The following is a 20,522-nucleotide window of genomic DNA, read 5'->3' as shown; positions in this document are numbered from 1 at the left end:
GCCAGATTTTTATAAGGCAAAAGCTATTTCCTGACATGCAGAGCTTGTAATTCTTTGATATCTGCTAGGGGGCAACATCTGTTAAATAATATCATCCTTTTCTGTGTGACTAATGCTAAGATCTGTAACAGCGATACAGTGAGGAGGAAGCACGTTCTAATTACATACAGAATTTCTGTGCTTGTAGGGGGTAAATAATAACACTGAGATGCACAGAAAGGGAAAGAACAGCATAGGCAAGAGAGCCTGATTGTATTTAGATGAAAAGCTTGTAGCTTCACATAGACAAGTCATCTGGTAGATAAATGCACAGACAAGGGTTTAACTTCGTCATACACAGTGCCAACAGACAATGCAGGTTAGTCAAATTCTGCACAAATGTAGTTTCCATACTACGGCCATTGCAGGAAACACTGCTGTACTGCTGCTGCTCGTGGAAGTCTGGTGACTAAACAGCTAAGTCTTTTGCAGAAATTCAGTCTCTTTGTCCTGGGTCTTGTAGGTATTTGAAGACATAAAATCACTCACTGTAATGATTAAAGTAGGACACTAGAAAAAAACACCTGTTCTGTGCAAGTAAAAAGGTATTTCATGTTTATCGACCAAGCCGTAGAGAGAAAGAGGATTTGTACCCAGGTTAAACACAAGTATAGGTCTGATCACAAATTCAAGATCAAAGAAATAAAAAAAATCTCTTCACAATTCATAAACTTTATACACAGTAGGGTGCAAAAAATGCACGTTAGGTAATGTACTTCATTTTCTATCTTTATTAGTACCTTTTGCCTGTTATCTTATTCCAGGCCTATTCGTATGTTCAGGTGACTGTAGCAGTTACAGTATGTGGTATTACCTTCCTATTCATGCCGAGCTCCGGTGCATTTCACTTAGGAGAAACTCACAGATGAGAAATTTGTTTGAAGTCGTTAGATAGCATTGCTTTTATAATATTTGATCATTTATGAAACTCGGGAACACAGACTCACGTATTTGTTCTAGGACACGCTCACATGCTGGCAGATGGTTAGTATACCCACCGGGAACATATATTTTACGAGCACTAAACTGGATTTGCAAGAAAGAAAGAAATTCACCATGGAAATAATTCAAGACAGAAATGGTAGAAATAATTCAGTTTCTTTTATTAAAAAACATTAATCACCACCATATCCTTTTAAAACTAATATACAAGGGTGGGTGCATTTAGCAAAGCATCAATTTTATAAAAGGCAAAACAGGCACAGACGTAAGCGAGTGAGTTCTTTTACTTACCCGAGTAGTCCAATTGAATTCTTTACAGGATATAGGCCCTGGGGAGTATGATGAGTGGTTTAATTAGTTTTAAACCGTCATATTTAATCAAGCACTGTGCATTTTTAAACTGCTACATTCATTCCACTTCTAGGAAGGCTGTTTCAGATCTTTTTATCATTAGTCATTTATGAGACTTTGGAGCTCTAGATTCAGCATGAAGCAAATCTCTTTAATTGACATCTCCATGCTCTAAAAGTAATGATTATTCTCAAAATCAAACCTTAGACTTAAACTCAACTTACAAGAAGGCAGAGACATTGGACATTTCTGAGCTAAAATTTTAATTTGGATATGGTTCATCTGCAAAGCAGCCAGAGTTCATTCCATTTATCCCTATGATAAGAAGCTCCAAAAGCCATATGTGATAGAACAGCGGGCAAAAAAATAAAGGAAATATACCCATAACAATTAATTTTGGTTTGCTGAACAAATTTTTGAATCAGAGCTGTTATGGGACAAGTGAAATGTTTGGTTTACATTTTTATAACTTAATTCATTGAGCAATTATCAAAGCAAAATAATGACATCTTATCCTCTTACAGTAGTACTAAATAAGCTTTGATCAATTTAAAAGGAAGAAAAAGGAAGGATAAAGGCTCATGCTATGTTGTGATTTTTTTATTAGATGCAAAGGAGAAGACACAAATTACAGCTTTCATGACCTTCTGTGTGGAAGCAGCACGCTTGCAAGCAAAGAAGCCGGTTTGGGCCGTATTCTTTGCTGTGTTAAGCAGGCTTGAGCTTTGCTGATGCTATAAAGCCAGTGGGGCAAAGTCTGATTCTTATTTAGACACTGGGACTCTGCTAGAGGCTCCCCACCACCCTCCCCACAAGATGCTAAGAGGATCTGGAGAGGGTTCTGCGTCGAAGATTAGACTGCAGCCGTGTGGGAACAAGTAGCCCAGAGCCCCTGCAGACCTGCCAGCTTCCTTCCTTAGGTGTGTACCTATTCTTCAGCCCTCCTGTGCACCCTCCCTTGGGGCAGCTCTGGGGTCCTGGAAATAACCTCTTACTGAAATGATCTGGACATGTCGTGTCTCTTAGTGCTTCTATTCTGCTGTTCACAGATTCCAAAAAATGGATTAGACATTTGAGGTCAGTTTTGATATTCTCCTCTTGCATACTTCTTTAGCAAGCATGGAGTTAATCTTAAAAATCACTTAATCTGCCCTTTTCTCCAAAGATTTATATGGTGGATTCCAGGATAAGTCTTACAGGGAAGTCGTTCCTTGTTAAACAATGACTGCCACGAAATTCTGAAGCATGGGATCTTATGGTTTTAAAAAGTGGGGTTTTTTCTTCATATTTATAACAATTCTAAGGAGTGAATTAGTTTTAAAGAGTCTGCACTGTCTGTAAGAGAAAACAGGAGACAACTGTTGTTATTTACCTGATAGATGGCGTCACCATGCCTAAGTACTTTGGAATGACGTATAGTTATCAGCCTTCAGTCTTAATTAATTGCAGTAGTAATATCATGACAAAACGTAGAAATTCTGGCACTCTGGAGCCTCTTTAAGTAGCCCTAGTGCAAGCACAGTCCTTCCCTTAAAAAGTTTACAATCTAAATAGACAAGACGGCCAAGGAGATGAAGAAAGTGCTTGCTGAGGGAAAAAGTGACTTGCACAAAGTCACCCAACTCATTTTTAATAGAGCTAAAAATGTACTTCTCGGTGCCCTCAGAACTAGGTGGAGTTTTTCTAGCCAGTGACAGATTTAAGGTTTGCTGTCTCACAGTCCGTCTGATCTAGTCTCAGGATTCATAACATCGCAGTTAAATTTATAGTTATTGCTTCTACCCCTGGAAGGACTTAAGGTATCAGATCTGAAAACTGCAGGAGTCTTATATATGGGAAAGCTGGACTGGGTCACTTTCAGGTGCTTCTAAAATTGTATCAGCCAATTCTCTACCTAGGACATAAAACAGGATGAGTCATTTCCCCCAAAAATCTCTTAAGCCACTTTGGGGTTTCTGTATATGTGAAATATCCAGTACATGACGGTATGCCTGTGGGCTAAATGTTTTACTGACTTTTGTTAAAAGGAATACAAAGCAAAAGCATCCCAGGTTCATGATGTCATGATAGACTAGCGAGAAGCTCTCCAGCAGCAAAATGGTTTCTTTTTTTTTTTCTACCTGCAAATGCTGATTCATCAGGATTACAATGTTCTTTGGAAAGAATTCAAAACAGACAGAAATTACAATGATCTTTGGAGAGAATTCAAAACAGACGAGAAAGTGAGTGAACTTTTGCTGGAAATCTCTCTGGTTTCTTTTGCCTGGTTTCTCGGCACCCTGTGGCTTGCCTTTTAAAGGCGCCGAGCGCATGGAGCACTGGCAGTGCTGGTTCCCCAGCTCCCAAGCAGGCACCTCCTCTTGTTAGTACCACTCGCTCAGGCAGCAGGTTATCCTCTCAGCTAAGGTTGGGATGAAGAGCACGCAGGAGAGGAGTGGACCCCCTGGCCCACCTGACTGGGGAAAGAGTGGTGTCACTTGCCTATAAATGTGTCTGTAGACAAGGAAATAAGGATGTGCACAGCAAAATTCTGGCCCGTGATCTTTTCTTTTTTTTTTTTTTCCCCTGAGTTGCCTGCATTCACTAATGCAGAACACCTTTACTGCTCCTTTTTTGTGGAGAGTTGGGATTTGGGAGAATGAAATGCTGTTTGGGTTTTTTTCTTCCATGGCACAACAAAAGCATACATAAGAAACCTCCACAAGTTGAAATTACCTTTCCCTCCCCGCCCCCCCAGGGCCCTGCTCAGTGATATATTGCCACGTTAGAAAGAAGAAGAGATGATACTCCAATATTCTTCACTCAGATGCAATTCTGATAAGTGTTGGCTGGGGGAAGATTTTCAGTGTGAAAGATGCCCATCAGTAGGAAGGTCTGGGACTTGCTGTCAACCACAGAACAATGCAGACTTCCGAAGAACCCGAAGTCTCCTAAGGCCCAGCTGTTTCACGCTAGCTGCGGAAGGAAGCTGTCCCAAAATACAGGCACTGTGGAGCACGGCTATAAAGCGTTATGTCCTAATGAGAATATCTGAAGTCCTGACCACGAAGGCTTGCTGAGACCAAGGCTACAGCTTGCGGTGCTGCAGAAATTTCAAGATAAAAGAAATCAGGTTTCTGCTGCTGTGAGCTCTCCATCCCCTGCTATGGAGGTACTTTAACCTCTCTTCTTTCTTAACTGGACCATCTACCCTGTGCCTCTTTGAGGCACAGCATAGAACCTGAAACCTTTTTGATGTGGTTTTCTTTGTAGTCCCTTGATTTTTTTTCTCTCTGAATTAAAAGGTAGAGGCTTTTTTTTTTTCTTTATATACTTTTCCTCCCCTAGGTACTGTGGTATGATAATTTTCTATTTCACAGTTTTGGCAACCACCTTAGAGTATGCATCACTTCTGCTGTTAAAAAAAAAACAAATCTGTTTTATTAGTAACAAAGTGATCTTGTGGCAATGAGTACAGAAATTCGTAAGGCTGAAGTTCTGCAGTGAGGGAAGGGAGGTGACTCTTTGGGCTGACATGGCTGCCGAAGCACCGTCATCGAGTACAGACCTCCAGGTTCTTGGTAGTGAATGTATAGAAGAGGGTGCAGGTTGGGAGCTAGGGCCATAAACTGATTCGTGTTTTGCAAAAGGAACAAATAACCCAGTACTCTTCTTTGATTTTTAACTGTTCATGAGGGGCTTCTCTAAAGGATTTGAGGGTCCATTTTCCAGTTGTGACTGGATGTGTGAATTTGTAACAAGGTTGCCAGGCAAGATCCTTCTCTAAGACAAGACCTCAAAGGCCAAAGTCCTTATCTTCATGGTCGAAGATGTTACTGTTTTTTAAATGGGAATTCTATACATCTAAAATTCTTGTTTTGTTTGATTTGTCTGGTTGGTTGGTTTGCTTTGACTTCCCTCTTGCCCTTAATGATTATGGCTTCTTTCTTTGGTCACAGACGGATTTAATGTGGGAGGGTTGATACACAAGGAGCTTTGATCTGTTCTGTAGCATCACACTGGTGCATCACACAGTTCTGCATCATGTGAAAACCCCCTTCAGAGTAGAATCAAATCCTATGGAGATACCTGCAGAGAGGTTCCTACAGCATCTCCTTGCACCTCCTGTGGAGGTGTGACCTTTTTTCATTGACAATTTGGGAATTGTTCATATGTGCTGTCATTGATTTGTGGCATACTAGACATCAGCTCTGCAGCTGAATTTAGCTGAGTGGCTTTTTTTGTGTGAGTTCAACTTAGGTTTGGATTTTTTGTTTGATTTCTTTGAATAAATTTAAGAAACAAAAAACCTTAGTGTTACCAATAACAGAACTCTTTCTTTTTTTGGAGTGGGAACATTCTTTCTTTCAATTTGAGATTCGTGAAGTAAAAAGGCTGCTAACTGTCAGGATATAGAAGACAAGATGGTCTCATTGCACTGCAAAGGTAGCTTTATGGACAAGTTGATGAATTCTGAGTATTGGTCGTTAGTCAGCTTGGACATTTTCCCAAGTATTGTGCTAATCATGAGGGTGATCCCTGATGTGATGAGCACAGGCCCACTGATGCTGAAGCAATAAATGCTTTTTCAAAAGAGTCACAGCAGTAGGCTCGGAATTGTGCTGTGTTTGATTGTACATAGCAGATAAGGGAAGCTGGGTGGCTTTCAACACCTGAACAAGGGTCCATAGAATCATCGAATCGTAGAATGGTTTGAGTTGGAAGGGACCTTAAAAGGTCATCTAGTCCAACCTCCCTGCAATGAACAGGGACATCTTCAACTAGATCAGGTTGCTCACAGCCCATTCAACCTGACCATGAATGCTTCTGCGGACAGGGCATCTACCACCTCTCTGGGCAACCTGGGCCAGTGTTTCAAAACCCTCATCATAAAAAAATTTCTTCCTTATATCTAGTCTGGAACTTTCTTCTCTTAGTTTAAAACCATTATCCCTTGACTTATCACTACAGGCCCTGCTCAAAAGTCTGTACCCATCTTTCTTGTAAGCTCCTTCAAGTATTGAAAGGCTGCAATTGGGTCTCCCCGGAGCCTTCTCATCTCCAGGCTTAACAATTCCAACTCTCTCAGCCTGTCCTCATAGGAGAGGTGTTCCATCCCTCTGATCATTTTTGTGACCCTCCTCTGGACCCGCTCCAACAGGTCCATATCTTTCCTCTGCTGAGAGCTCCAGTGCTGGACGCAGTACTCCAGGTGGCATCTCACCAGAGCAGAGTAGAGGGGCAGAATCACCTCCCTCAACCTGCTGGCCACGCTGCTTTTAATGCAGCCCAGGGTTCGGTTGGCCTTCTGGGCTGCAAGCGCATACTGCCACCTCACGTCCAGCTTTTCATCTGCCAGTATCCCCAAGTCCTCTGCAAGGCTGCTCTCAACCCCTTCATCCCCCAGCCTGTATTGATACTGGGGGTTCATGCAACTTAGAGTGTGGCTGTACATCTCAAAGGGCTACAGACCAAAGGCGAAGACGTTAGAGCAGGACAAAAGAGCAACCTCATCTCCCATTAGTTCAGTGCGGTTGGTCCACAAATACATGGGAAAAAGACGTTTCTTTCTAAAGTTGATACCTCCAGCATGGATTGCATCATCTACATAGCATTAATCTTAAGTGAGCTCTTGGTATTGTGTCAGGGTTTTGTATTTACTGGGGGAAAATTTGTGTGGCTTCTTTTGAACATTACTTTTGAAGCGTACGAATGTTTTTTTTCATTAACTCTGTGCAAGTACTGCAGTCTGTGCTCTCTCAAACGTTAAATAAGAGAATAAAAGCATTTCTCTGAAAAGTTAGAAAGCAGAGATGTATTAAAATGCCACAGTAGGAATTCAGTTTGGATCTTGATTCTAAAAGATCGAAAGTTTAATTTTCTTCTCAGTACTGGCAATTGCTGGTTCGGCCCCTTCCACCTGTTGTCTCAAGGTTTGCTCTCTATTTTGACATTTTTTTTCCATCTTTTTCACAACCCATGGCACATAACTTAACATTTTTTGAATGTTTATTAGTTTTGATGTCCTTACAGTAATTTAAGGAAGTCTTAATAGTTTCCTACTTTTTCTTCTTCGCTCATAGGGTAGATTATTGTAAGTGGCAGTGTGATTATTTATTTCATAGATGAGTCTTTCAGATAGCCCTTTGGTGGATGTTACAATGAAAAGTGTCTGCTTGATATTACACTGAATATAGCGGAGATTACTTATGAGCATTTTATTGTGTATTCTTAGGCATGATCCCTGCTGTTTAAGAAGTGTATAAACTGAAAATAGCAAGAAGTGTACTAGGAGGTAGATTTTGCTTGAAGGAATTGAAGTCAACTGAGCAAGATGGCAGAGGAGCCTGCAGGCTTATTTCAAAACTCCACCTACATCCCTTCTCCTTCTGAGTATGGATTCACACCCGGGATCGGACCCAGGCTTTGGAATTAGCATGCAAGTCAAATCCACACCTCCTGAAACTGGAGTTCGGATCCAGCCTTTAGGGGTTTGTTTGTGACAACAAACTCGGCCAGTGCAGCGCTCAATTGTGTTTCCATTGGTTACATCTATTCCAAAAGCAGGACACTGCCACAGACTGGCTTTCCAAAATCTCCCTTTTGTAGTGCTCAGATGCCTATTTTTGTCGAGTTAATGGTTGCTGGCTTTTGGTACTGGGAGAAAAAAAGAAGCTTCTGTTCATGAATTTGCTAGGAGGAAGAAAAAAAAATTCTGTGCATAAAGGTTTCTCACCAGCAATCTGGATGTCCCTGGGTACTTCCCTTGTTTAAGAAGCTCAGAGTGGTTCGAGTGAGGCATCTTCTGCACATGTCTTCTGACAATCGTCTTAAATGGGGGGTCAGAAAAGATTATTCCTTTGGTCTCTTTCAGTCCTTAAAAAAACAAAAGAATAATAATTTCTAAGGCATTTTGCTGTGGCACCCACCTGATTCCAGCTCCGTGAAACACTGACCCTCTCGGTGCTCACAGCTCTTTGTCAGGTTGCTCAGGCCACAATTCACAAACACTTAATTCTCCCCCAGGGCACGAGATGTACGCAGGCACTGAATATTAAGCGTTTGCCTGAGTGCCATACTGAGCACAGAACTTAAAAACCTGTATTTGGAGATACATTTGTCTCTGTAGCTTCCTAAGCCCTCAGGAATGGGCTCTTTCTGTAACACACAAGGCTGTGTGCTTCACAGACATGTGTTTTGTGCAGCTCTTTTCCCAGTCTTGCCTGGTATAGAAGTTGCCCTATATGCAATCAGGGCGTGAGGGAAGACCTAGGGAAACGCAGACCTATTAGTCTAACCTCAGTTCCTGGAAAAATTATGGAGAAGATTACACTGGATACTATTGAAAGGCTTTTAAAGAATAATGCAGTCATCAGTCACAGTCACCATGGGTTCACAAAAGGAAAGTCCTGTTTAACTCATTTGATACCCTTCTACAGTAAGGTCACCTGCCTAGTGGGTGAAGGTAAGGCGGCGGATGTAGTTTTCTGGATTTTAGTAAGGCTTTTGATACTGCCCCTCACAGCATCCTTCTGGATAACTTGTCCAACTGTGGGATGAGCAGGTACACGGTGTGCTGGGTGAAGAACTGGCTGAAGCACAGAGCTCAAAGTGTTGTAGCTAATGGGGCTACATCTAGCTGGTGGCCAGTCACCAGCGGTGTTCCTTAGGGTTCAATTCTAGGGCCAGTGCTGCTCAATATATTTATCAACTATCTGGATGCAAGAGTTGAATGCACCGTTAGCAAGTTTGCTGATGATACCAAACTGTGAGGTGCTGTTGAGTCTCTTGAGGGACAGGAGGCATGCAGAGGAATCTAGACAGATTGGAGCAGTGGGCTATGAATAACGGGATGAAATTTAACAAGTCCAAATGCCGGATTCTGCACCTGGGATGGAGTAACACCGGGCACAAGTATAAATTGGGAGAAGAGTGGCTGTTGAGCAGCCCTGCAGAAAGGGATCCGGGGGTGCTGGTCGACATCAGGTTCAATATGAGTCAGCAGTGTGCTCCAGCAGTCAAAAGGGTGCATCAAACACAGCATAACCAGCCGGTGAAAAGAAATTATTATCCTGCTGTATTTAGCATTGGTGCAGCCTCACCCTGAGTATTGTGTGCAGTTCTGGGCCCCACAATTTAAGAAGGATGTGAAGGTCCTTGAACGTGTCCAGAGGAGGGCAACAAAGCTGGTGACAGGGCTGGAAGGCATGTCCTCTGAGGGGTGGCTAAGGACTTTGGGTTTGTCTAGTTTAGAGAAAAGGAGGCTGAGGGGTGACCTTGTTCTCTCCAGCTTTCTGAGGAGGGGAAGGGGAGAGGGAGGTGCTGATCTCTTCTCCCTGCGATCCAGTGACAGGACACGTGGGAATGGCTCAAAGCTGCAGCAGGGGAGGTTTAGACTAGACATCAGGAAGCACTTCTTTACCACGAGGGTGGTCAAACACTGGAACAGGCTTCCTGGAGAGGTGGTTGATGCCCCAAGCCTGTCAGTGTTTAAGAGGCATTTGGACAATGCCCTTAACAACATGCTTTAAGTTGGTCAGCCCTGAAGTGGTCAGGCAGTTGGACTAGGTAATCGTTGTAGGTCCCTTCCAACTGAAATATTCCATTCCATTCCATTCCATTCCATTCCATTCCATTCTATTCTATTCTATTCTATTCTATTCTATTCTATTCTATTCTATTCCTGGGAATAGCTTGAAAGTCTATTCTATTTGAATTCAGGGGAGCTGTATTAGGCAAAACACGGGCCCTGCATGATATTTTCTCTACTCTGTATCAGCCATTTCATTTCCCATTCTCACCTGTTCCCAGAATTTTGTGTTCTGAAGTAGACCAATTTCACCTGGGTTATACTGCCACTATCCAAAAGTGTGAGCACCTCTCTTCAGCTGCTGTGTTTTACTCTAGATCCCATTTAAAACCTCCCCTGTTTAACATGCAGCAATTTCTAAAAATACACATATCTTGAAAGGATGTGAGAGATACGGTTGTTTGTGAAAATCACTAGTACTGGCATTTGAGATGCTTCACGTGACCCCTGCATCCACCTCCACGTCAAAGCTGGATAATAGCTTTGTCGTGGTAATCCTCCTTTGCCATTCTCTCTCTTTCTCTCTCACTCACTCGCTACCTTGACAGCCCAAAATTCTGTGGAATTACGTGCAAGCTAAGGTGAGAGAATTTATCCCGGTTTTTGCATAGGCAGTTTCAGACCTGCAATGGGACAAGAACAAATTAGTCTGGTCTATATTTAGATTCACTGTTAGGGTAATGTGGATTTTCTTAAACTTCCTCTCATTACAAACAGCTTTAGGTAAGCATCTCAGAGCTTTTTAAGAAATTTATTCAGCAAAGACACTGCAAAAGTCACTAGATCTACAAAGGGTTAAATTTGGCTCCCAGGTGCTAGCTGGAATTCCTAGCCATGGTATGGAGATAACACACAGAATAATGAATTCTCCCTGTGGCGTGAACTACTCTTCTACCATTGCTTTTAGATTTTACCTTGAAGCCAAGTCTTCTTCCTCCTGTTCTTTCCAAATGCTACTTGTGAGTCTACAGCCTGGCTTTTTATAGCAGTTGACAGAGCTATTGGTCACATTTGACGCCCCTCTCTCACAGGATACTGAGGACCAGCAATTTTCATTCTCCTGCTTTTGTTATGGCTCTGGCTGCAGCATCCAGATTGATTGGATGGGGGAGACTCATACATCGTCAAGCCAAGCAACTCTGCCTGTACTTTTGCCCTAGTATAGCTGTCTGTGTATTAAAAAGGATGTCATGGGCATTTACAGTTGAACTATGTACTTATTCCTCACACAGACACATAGTTATTTCTCTTCCCCTAGAATCATATGGTCCTTCAACATACAGAGAGCTACTGCTCCCCTCATCGGGAATGATTTGGACAAAGCTTGCATTTTTAAGAACTACTGGAATATGTAGTAATGAAAGTAACTATTCTAAAAATAAGACTGCTCGCGTAAAGGGTATGTGCCATACAGAATTAAGGCTTTGCATGATCTGATGCGCCACGGCATCCAAATGCCGTCTGTACGGTATCATGTCTCTGAGTGGATAGCTGAAACCGTGTACGGTGCGAGACTGCGGAAAGTTTCATTTGTATTCATTTATCCTTCCCGTTTCATGAAGGTCTTTGCTCAATTGGTTGTACTAAGGTACTGTCAAACAGCCAGGTGGGAATGGGGCTGCAGTGTGGTAGGGGGGCTGCACAGGGGACCAGCGAGAAGGGAACAGCAGCAAACCCATTCTAGTCACCAGACCTGTAACAGGACTTCAGTAGACACTGTTTTTCAAATGAGAGGTTATTCACTAAGAATGATTTAAGATGTCTGGAAACATGTTAGCTGTCAATACTCCTTTGATTTTTATCCGTAGCTTTCCATATGGCTCTAGCCAAATAATTTTACTATCCTACCTCAGTGTACCTATCTGTGAAAGGAGAATTAGTAATCTGTGACTTCCAAAACAGTGTTGTAAGGATTAATTGGTTACTCTTTCTGTTGAATGTTTTGGAAAATGAAAGATGCTGTATAAGTATTACTAGTGGTTACTATGCATTTTTGTTTTGTGAAGTTTCTCTGAAATACAGCATTTTTATGCTAGGAATATTTATGTTATGGACTACTTTTTTTTTTTTTAAACATGCATTTAAGTTGCCTGTGTGAAACACTACATAATATGAACTATATTAGGAAATTACTCAAAGCATTACAGACAAAAGCATGAATTCAGAAACTCCCTCACTATCTTACAGTCCCCTGGAATGCTTCATTACTTTGCAATCCTTAATCAAATGTAATCTGCAGTAAATCTCTCTGTGTCACTAAAATTCTGCTAGGTGTTACTTTTACGTTATTTCTAGGGAGTTTGAAGTAGACAAGGTTTTGGATTTATTTTTTTTTAAAATGTGTTATACTGAGGAAAGAAAAAATAATTCGATGGGCTTGCTTCACAGAGATATAGCATTAAAATTAAGTCTGTCTAGCAAAACTAGGAGAAAGTATTGCTGTCTCTGTTTCACATATACGTTCTGATTGACACCAGATTGTTTTGCCCATTTTCCATGTTGATATGTCTTAAAGTTGGGGTTTTTTTTACAATTTTGATGAAATGGGTTTTATTTTTTCATGTTTATCTCCACCGTGCAGAAACAAAAGATAGTTGGTTTGGACACACTGTACTGAGTTCAGTGAACCTGGTGGAGCTGCACCAAGGATGATGGCTGCCCAAAATGTTCAGCCTTTCTGTGTGGAGCACAGCACACCACTTCACGCTGCAGTTTCTCATGGAACCCCAGCTCCCCCAGTCATGTGAACATGCCAGAATCACAGCTGTTTGATGAGGTTTATTTTTAAAGCGCAGAAAGTAAAACAAAAATAGACCAACCACACATAGTGAATCAAAGCGCGGTCACACAGAATGCTTGTCTATATTTATTACTGTTTTTAAAATATTAAGATTTAAGATCTGGGTTTTTTTTAGACTGCACATGATGAAACTGGCAAGAGGAAACATCTGATTCTTCAAAAAATGTTGATCCCCTTAATGAGAGTATGCCTTGCATTTCTAAGCAGTTGTTACAAGCGACTAACCTGAGTCACAAAGTAGATGAGGCTGGAGACTGGAAAACTGGGTTGAGGGGAGAACTTCTTCTCTTTACTGGATCGTGCAAGCACAGGGCTCTCAAGATGACACTGGACCATGCTGTGTGTCAGGCCACCAAAGATGTTCATGAGATGACTGACAGATGTTGCTTTCCTGACTGTTCAGAAAGTGCTCAGTGGCACTAGTGCACTTGACTTCCTTGTTCAGCCAGTGATTTATAGGAGGCAACTGTGCTACACGCTGCTGTCTTTTTCACGAGACAGGTAATAGATTTTGATTCAAATCCTCACCGTATGGACTTTGGTTTTAAGCTCCCTTTCTTCTCTTTATTGTAAAGGTTTCTGTGCCAAAGTGAGATACAAAATTAAACAAGTGCTATGTGTTCCTTCTAGAGGTGGATAGTTTTAGGACAGTAAAATCACAGAAATCATCATATTCTGTCAGCTCTCTGCTTTAAACCTTTTCATACGTGCCAGTTTTCATTTGCATTGGAGTCCAACACCAAATCCATCATGGAGTCCCCCCCTGAGTTTTGGGGACTTCCACACCCAAATTTCCAGCAACCCCAGTGGATTTTTTTTTTCTTCTTTTCCCTTTTTTTTTTAGCAGCAAGTGTTTTCATTGTTATTGTGAATGTTAACTTCCTGTAGGTTTTCCTTCACGTGCTTTGCAGGGTGGTAAGTGGGATGTGTAAGGAAAGGGCAGCTTGCTGGAGAGATGAGGGTGTCAGCGTGGTGACATACCCAAAGCAGGAAGGTTTTTGGAGAGGAAGAAGATGCAGTACATAGTGACCAGGGGAGCACTTTGGAAGGGCTGAAAGGTTTGTATTTGAAAGTGCTCTGGGCTGGAGAAGATCAGAAGGAAAGTTTCAGAGGGATGGGCATCACAGAGCAGTGGAGGGGCGAGGTGCTGAGGAGCCACCCATTCCCACTGTGAGTCTGTGCACTGCCGTTCGTGCCTCCTCCAGCAAGGTTCTGGTCTTTGTCTGGCTCTTGGATGCAATTTGGCAGCATCAGTAATACCCCTGATAATAAGGAGAATTGTGTTGTGTCTCATAAGAGTTGCGTTGTGCAGGGACTTGAATGCAGAGACAGGGCTGCTAGGAACAATACGTATTTGGTGTGGGGAATAGGGTAAGGGACATCCTGGGAATAGAGCATGAACAATTATATGAAGTAATCTGTAAAATCAGCGAATCAGTTAAAAATGCAGCTGGCTACCTCATTAAACAACTTAAATAGAATGAAAACCATTAATAAGCAAAACTGTGATCAGGGAAGAAATATTACAAGCAATTTGTGAAAGAAGTTGAAAGTCAAGTAGAAACAGTCTATCAACTAAAGCAAACGTTGTCCTGGAGAGGTCAAGGGGAACCTAATGAGTATGCCCAACCACGTGTGGATAGAAGGGCATGACAGCACCCACCAGAGCCACAGATCCTTTTACTGGGGCTCGCATCCTAACACCACGCCTGGCCATGCTGATGGCATGTCCAACCTGTCGCTGCAGGAGTCTGTCATCGCAGTCAGACGTGCCACAGCAACGAATGCAAATGCTCCTTAAGTTTGGGCAGAGAGAAGGAAGAAATGCCTTAGGCTAGGTTTTAAATTAGACACAAGCTACATGGTTGATCCCATCATGACAAAGGCCAAGAGGCCTCTGTGCTCTGCTTGCATTTATAAACACCTCCGTGCTAATTTTATTGTGGTCTGCACGATGAACACTTTGCAGAGTGTTGTGATGGAGCTGGTCTAACCCAAAGTCTCAAAATATTTTTATCAGATTGCTGTGGACTTTATAAAGCCCTGAAATGCTCGCCTAATTTTGAACAACTTTGAACCTTGGAGAAGGCATATATGGGACTTTAATCGGAATTTAAAAGTTTCAACTAATTGTATACTATTGAAACTTCTAACCCCCCAAATCTGATAAACTCACATTTATACATATCCTCTTGTCCCCAGAAGCCATTCCCTTATCGAGGACATGTTGCAGCCTGTTTGCCTGCTCATTTTCAACTTCATGTACTCACAGTTTGCTTGCTAACTTACATGAGGTTTACACTACTATATAACTCTGAGTTCTTCTGTGACAGCACGCCCTGGGTGAGCGCAGACCGAGAGAGTTACAAGGTGCTAATTGTACAAAGATAGTGGTTCCTTGTCTTGTCATCATTTTCGTTTTATTTATCTCCCCACCCCATATGATTTCCAGATCAAAACCCTAAAGAGCCTTAGCCCGGTTTGAATCCTCTAATTGTGCTGCTGCAGCCATGTGACTGCCTGGCTGAGTAATTCCCTGCAGAAGGAGACAAACTGCATGTTAAAAAGCTCAACAAATAGTGGTTAAAACACGAACGTGTGGCAGTAGTATCAGATACCCATGCCACTTTGCCTGAAATCTCTCTAATATTGCCGCAGCTGTGTGGAGGCTTGATTTATGGTAGAAGCTTGGGGATCTGAAGGGAAGAGTATGGGTGGGGAGGGAAGGCTGGCTGGACCTTTGCCTTGTTTCCTTTCCCCTTCGACATCCCACTGCCTCCAAAAACCGATTTCATCTATCAAAATGAATGGTTTCTCAGAGGTCTCAGTGAGGAGGTAGGAATCCCTGCCTCGCGGAGGTAAAGAGCAGTCACCTTCCCCACCGCCTGGGAGCCTAAATCTGTTCTTGCTGTTCTGCAGTGGTGTAAGACAGAGGGAGAAAGAGAGAGCAGCTGGCATAAAACATGCAGGCATCTGCTAAAGACCTTCTTCCTTTATAAGTAATATATGGGAGGAGGGGAAGGGGCAGATGAACCCCGATTGTTCCCATTTTACAAAAAGCCTCGCGCTGTTTTCAGGACGGTTTAATTGCATTGATTGTTCCGACCTGTGTATCTTCCTTTCATACCGGAGAGCTGGTGGTTGAATTGCAACTTGTTTTTTGGCTGGCTGACGGCAGAGGAGAAGGGGCTGTCTGGCACAGCAAGGCTGGATGGGGGTGCGTGGAGCGTTTGTGTTTTCAGAGCTCAACACTTAGGGGAGGCTGTTGCTCAGTTGCTGAAAACACAGCTGTTGCAGAGCAAGGGAGGGAGCCCAGCAGCAGCCTCGCGATCTTTATCAGGTAGGCAAAACGTGCAAACCATATGCTTATTCCTGCCTAATTTTATTTCTCAGAGTGGCGGTATTATTAGCGGGTAGGGCTTGGGTTCACAAAGTCCTCTTTTCTGCTCGTGGCAGTGGGAGGGGGTTGATGAGAGCAGCTGGGTGTGTTTGCCCAGAAGCCGGTATGTATGAATGAGGAGATCAATAGCTGTGCTAAAAATCACTGAGCCATCTGGGATTTACAGACAGAGGATTGACTTGCAAATCCTACTGAAATTGAGATCTGCAGTAACTGCTGAATAACAGCACGCGCCATGGAGGTAGCATAGAAAGTTACCTAGAAGACCTGAAATGGCCTAGTGGCACTTCTCAGCCCACGGTTGCAAAGAAGCTTAGGAAAGGGTGAGAAAATGCTGAGGAGAGGGGGGAAATTGTGTTCTGTTGATGGTATTTTTTAACACTGTTGTTGTTGATATGTGATTTTAAATGTACTACAAGAGGATAGAAAGCGCAGCTATATTTTACCAGTACCTGGTGGCTACCAAAACCAGTCTCTTTACATCTGCATGCAAACTGAGCAAGCTCGTAACCAAAGGGGAGAGGGGGAGAACGCACGCGGCGAGAGGAGAAAAGACTCGTTCAGAAAGACAGCAGAGGATGTACTTGGAAATGGAGTTTCGATTTTGAGTCAGTTTTATGCTTATTCTGTGCTCTGTGATTATGCATAACTACAGCAGCTGTCAGGCTGCAAAGAGGAGCTAGGGATGGACCCAGATCTGAGCCTGGAAAGACAGAGTGCAGAAACAATCTTCTACTGTAAGTGAAGGCAGAAGTGCATTCGTAGCAGAGTCAGGTCATCTCTGTAGCACCTTTCAGCATGGATTTTAAGTATGGAAGTGGTCTGTCGTTCTTTCTCGGTGATAAGTAGCGGTATTTGCCTGGTTTATTTCACATGGAGAAACTGAGGTATGGGGAAGTATCCTGTGGGTTTCTGGTCAAGCAGCTTCTCAAACACGGCCAGGAATGGAGAGGCTGGTTGCTGACACAGGATGCCGTGATTTTAGACCTACATAACAGTCAGGTAAATACGTACATGTTCACGGTATGGAGCAAAATGGATATTCTGCTCTAGGTACTTCTCTGCTGTCTTTCATCATGGACAAATCCAGATGTTGAAACTCAGCCATCCATAACCACGCTAGACATCTAAGTACGAAAATAGTAATGTTTGGAGCCTAGAAAGACTAAACAACTTAGCCAATGTCAAAGAAGAAGTTTGGAAAAGAACTGGAAATGCAAACTAAATCCCACAATGTTTTATGCACTAACCCATTCCAGTAAAGCAAAATAACAGCTTTTCTCTTTTAATTGTCTTTTTTTTTTTTAATCTTGGCAGGGTATGGTCTGACCTTATGTTAGCTTGGATATTTGCATTGTCCTTCTGTGCTATTCTAGCCTCTAGTTTTAAGAGGTGGTTCTAGTATTTATTTTATGGAGTTGCTTTCCCATTAGAGAGCGGAAGATTTTGGTGGCAGGTGATGCCATCTCTGAACTACATATAAGCTAGTTTGTAAATAAAGATGGGAGGGAGGACAAAATAAAATGATTGTTAGTCCTCCCTAAGAGTGGTATTGCTAACTGTGCTGTGTGATCAGAGGTTTGTCAGTGTTAACAATATTTGCCAGATCTTTTCCCTGGATTTATTTCTCAGTGGAGATATTCACAGTAAAAAGGCTTCAGGTAAAACTTTGATAAGTAGAAGGCATCCTTCGTAACTGTAGCTGTCACTGCATCACACAACAGATGTAGTGGTGCGGTGACCTAACTCTGCTGCCCTTGCTGATGTGTTAGCAGAGATACCCTTACTGCACTGGCCTTCCTAAGAAGCAGGATTAGGCCTTTGTAGAGCCCGTATCTTTTACTGAGACTGCAACCCTGGTTCTGCTGCTCCCAAAATAGAGACCATAGTGAGCTGAAATTGAGAAGCAGTTGGTCTTGTCTTTTTTTTTTTTTGTTTTGGTGTGCAGCTACTGGAGAACATCTCTTTTCCTGTGACTGAGACTACTGAATGGCATCACTCTACAGGGGAATCTCCCCAGGTAGACGCTTAAGGATATGTTCATCACTTGCATAATGCTATTGTTCAGTGAAGTTACAGGGGGCATCTGTGTAGTCAAATATGTTCACAGCTATGAAGGAAGCTCTTTAGCTAGTGCTTTAGGTAGCCAGCAGCATATCACTACAGTATCTTTTGAAGAAGGAAAAAAAAATAATTTCACTGACGCCTTACAAAATCTTTCTCCATGCTCTCTACTCCTAGAGATCAGAAGTTGAATGATCTAATACTACTTTCAGCATGGTCGTGCTTATTTCCATGCATTACCTCCACTGAGGGCAGTAAGAGTTAGGAGTAGATAGCTAATAAAGTACAGGTCAGTTGATTTTCATAAGGGGTAGTTGGTCTAACTGAAGATAAGACTGTTAATCTCTAAGGAACCATCATGCTTTATTGGATAAGTGATCTGCACATGAGAACTTTTTCAAGGAAACTGAATGGGATCCATGACAAATGAAGAGAGTGGTCCAAAACAATCTTCTGTAAGTTGATTAAAAGAATAATTCTGTCTCAACAGAGCGGCTAGGATCTGATAAATCAGATTGAGAAACAAACTAGAATATATTCATTTTTGCCTTGATCTTCGAGCAATAGACTGTATGTGAGTAAAGTCCAGAGTCCTCAACTTTTCTAATCCTTCTACTAGCAGATAGTGGAACAGAAGATGTCTTCAGCATTTTTAACAGCCTATCAAGCTGGTAAAGGAGCAAACGTGCCTGTTAAAAAGTCTGTGGTTTAGTATTAACCCGAAAGGGTAAAAACAAAAACAAAAAACCCCAGAAAAATCTGTGCAGGGTTGGATTGATAAAGTAGAATGGGTAGAGGAGTCACAGAATACACTTAGAGGTGAAGAGCAGAGCCAACAATAGCTGTAGCTGTGACTCTGACCAGCATTGCAGTATTTCTGCCTCTGAGTAATTCTTCTTTTCACTTAGTCTTGGTCTGATAGAGCTATGTAAAGTGTCTTTAAGAAATGGCAAAATGTACCTGGTTTTCTAGCGCTCTTAACCAGTTGTCAGATCCCCATAGATTCACTATGTTGTTGACAATTTAAGAGAATGCTAGGAACTTTTTTGAGTGCAGCTGTAGTGAGAAAAAACTCTGTTTGCAGGAAGAGAGAGCATTTTTTGAGAGACAGGTGGTGTTTAATAGTTGTTTCCCACGTAGTGTAAGCCCACACTATGGAATAAGTAATATTGAAAATAATTTTTGTCACACTTTGAGTTGTTTCAGAATGCTGAAACAGGAAAAAAGTCCCATGGGATTGCCCAGACTTTACTCAGTACCAAAACAAATCCAGCATTACTCTCAATTTTTCATGCTGTTTTTCTAAATCTAGCTTTTTAGGGATCTTCAATTTGAGTTAGGCAGCTTTTCCTAAAATTATTTTCCAACATACCAAAATTCAGTTTTGAATAAAACAATGCTACTTCGCATCAAGGAATAATTTATGTCAGAAGGGACTTCAGGATGTCAGGTCACTCAGTATAATGGTTTAATGTTAAAATGGTGCTTCATTCCGTAGCAGTTCAGTGTAAAAGCAGGCAAGACTTAACTCTTTGGAAAATTTGGACTGTCAGTCTTTAAAGCTGTAGAAGAGATCTGGGAGATTCCCTGTGAAGAGGGACTTTATGCAACAGCTTTGGGGTCTTTTTTGTCTTTTTTTTCTTTTTTTTAATTTATGGAGTGGGAAGCTCAGTTTTGCTGAGCACTCTGCAAGGCCAGGCATTCCTAGGGAAATGATGTATTTCCACAATACTCCATCTTTTCCGGATGTAATGGCAGGCTGGGCTGCAAGCTGTACTTCCCATGGTGTGTTTTGCCTTCAGGCACTCAGGTCTGACTGTTCAAGTGTGAATCCAACCCAAAATGTTTTGAAGCCTGGAGCATTTGACTTTTTCATTTTGATAGTTTATATACGCTTAGAAATGTATTGGGAAAACACGTAAAAATGAAAAAGCAAAACCCCTTCAATATCCTGATAGAAAATGGTGATCAGGAGGAGCCCTCAGAGTCTGCATGGATTTGACATCAAGTCAGAGCCTTTCCAGGAATGAAAGGGATCTGCTTTTGGAGTCAGTGCAGTTACACAGGGGATGAATCTGTCTCCCCTTGTACCTTTCCTAACTTTTGCTTAATGTGGTGCAGTGAACTAAAACTTGAAACTTGTAGAGCACCGTTCCCACTAATAGAAATATCTGCAGATTAATCAGGCTGTGGTACTTAACATTAAATCTTGCTTATTATAATTGACTGTTAGGTCTTTCTAATGAGATTTCTTTCACTTTTACTGCCTGCATGCTGCTGATCCAGACAGCCAAGACTTTTGGTATTATTTTATTTTATGCTCAACTGTGCCTTACTGGCTTTTTTTTTTTTTTTTT

The 20,522-nt window shown here is 42.0% G+C and overlaps 1 protein-coding gene across 9 annotated transcripts in view; it reads left to right on the top strand.

Annotated features, from left to right (window-relative positions):
* PHACTR1 (phosphatase and actin regulator 1) overlaps positions 1-20,522 on the top strand; it is a 320,178-nt gene that overhangs the window by 125,032 nt on the left and 174,624 nt on the right. The window contains exon 1 of one of the 9 annotated variants that reach the window (XM_074575925.1): positions 15,632-16,041. The exons of 7 other annotated variants lie outside the window; for them this stretch is intronic. The gene's annotated coding sequence lies outside the window, so the exon portion shown is untranslated. Of the gene's footprint in view, positions 1-15,631; positions 16,042-20,522 lie in introns of those variants that run through there. One more of the 9 variants, XM_074575923.1, reaches the window with a different exon arrangement.

Source organism: Larus michahellis, chromosome 2 (assembly GCF_964199755.1).
Source record: "Larus michahellis chromosome 2, bLarMic1.1, whole genome shotgun sequence".
NCBI classification, from domain to species: Eukaryota; Metazoa; Chordata; class Aves; order Charadriiformes; family Laridae; genus Larus; species Larus michahellis.
Note: the sequence above shows the minus strand (reverse complement) of the source record. Positions and strands in the feature narration are given on the sequence as shown.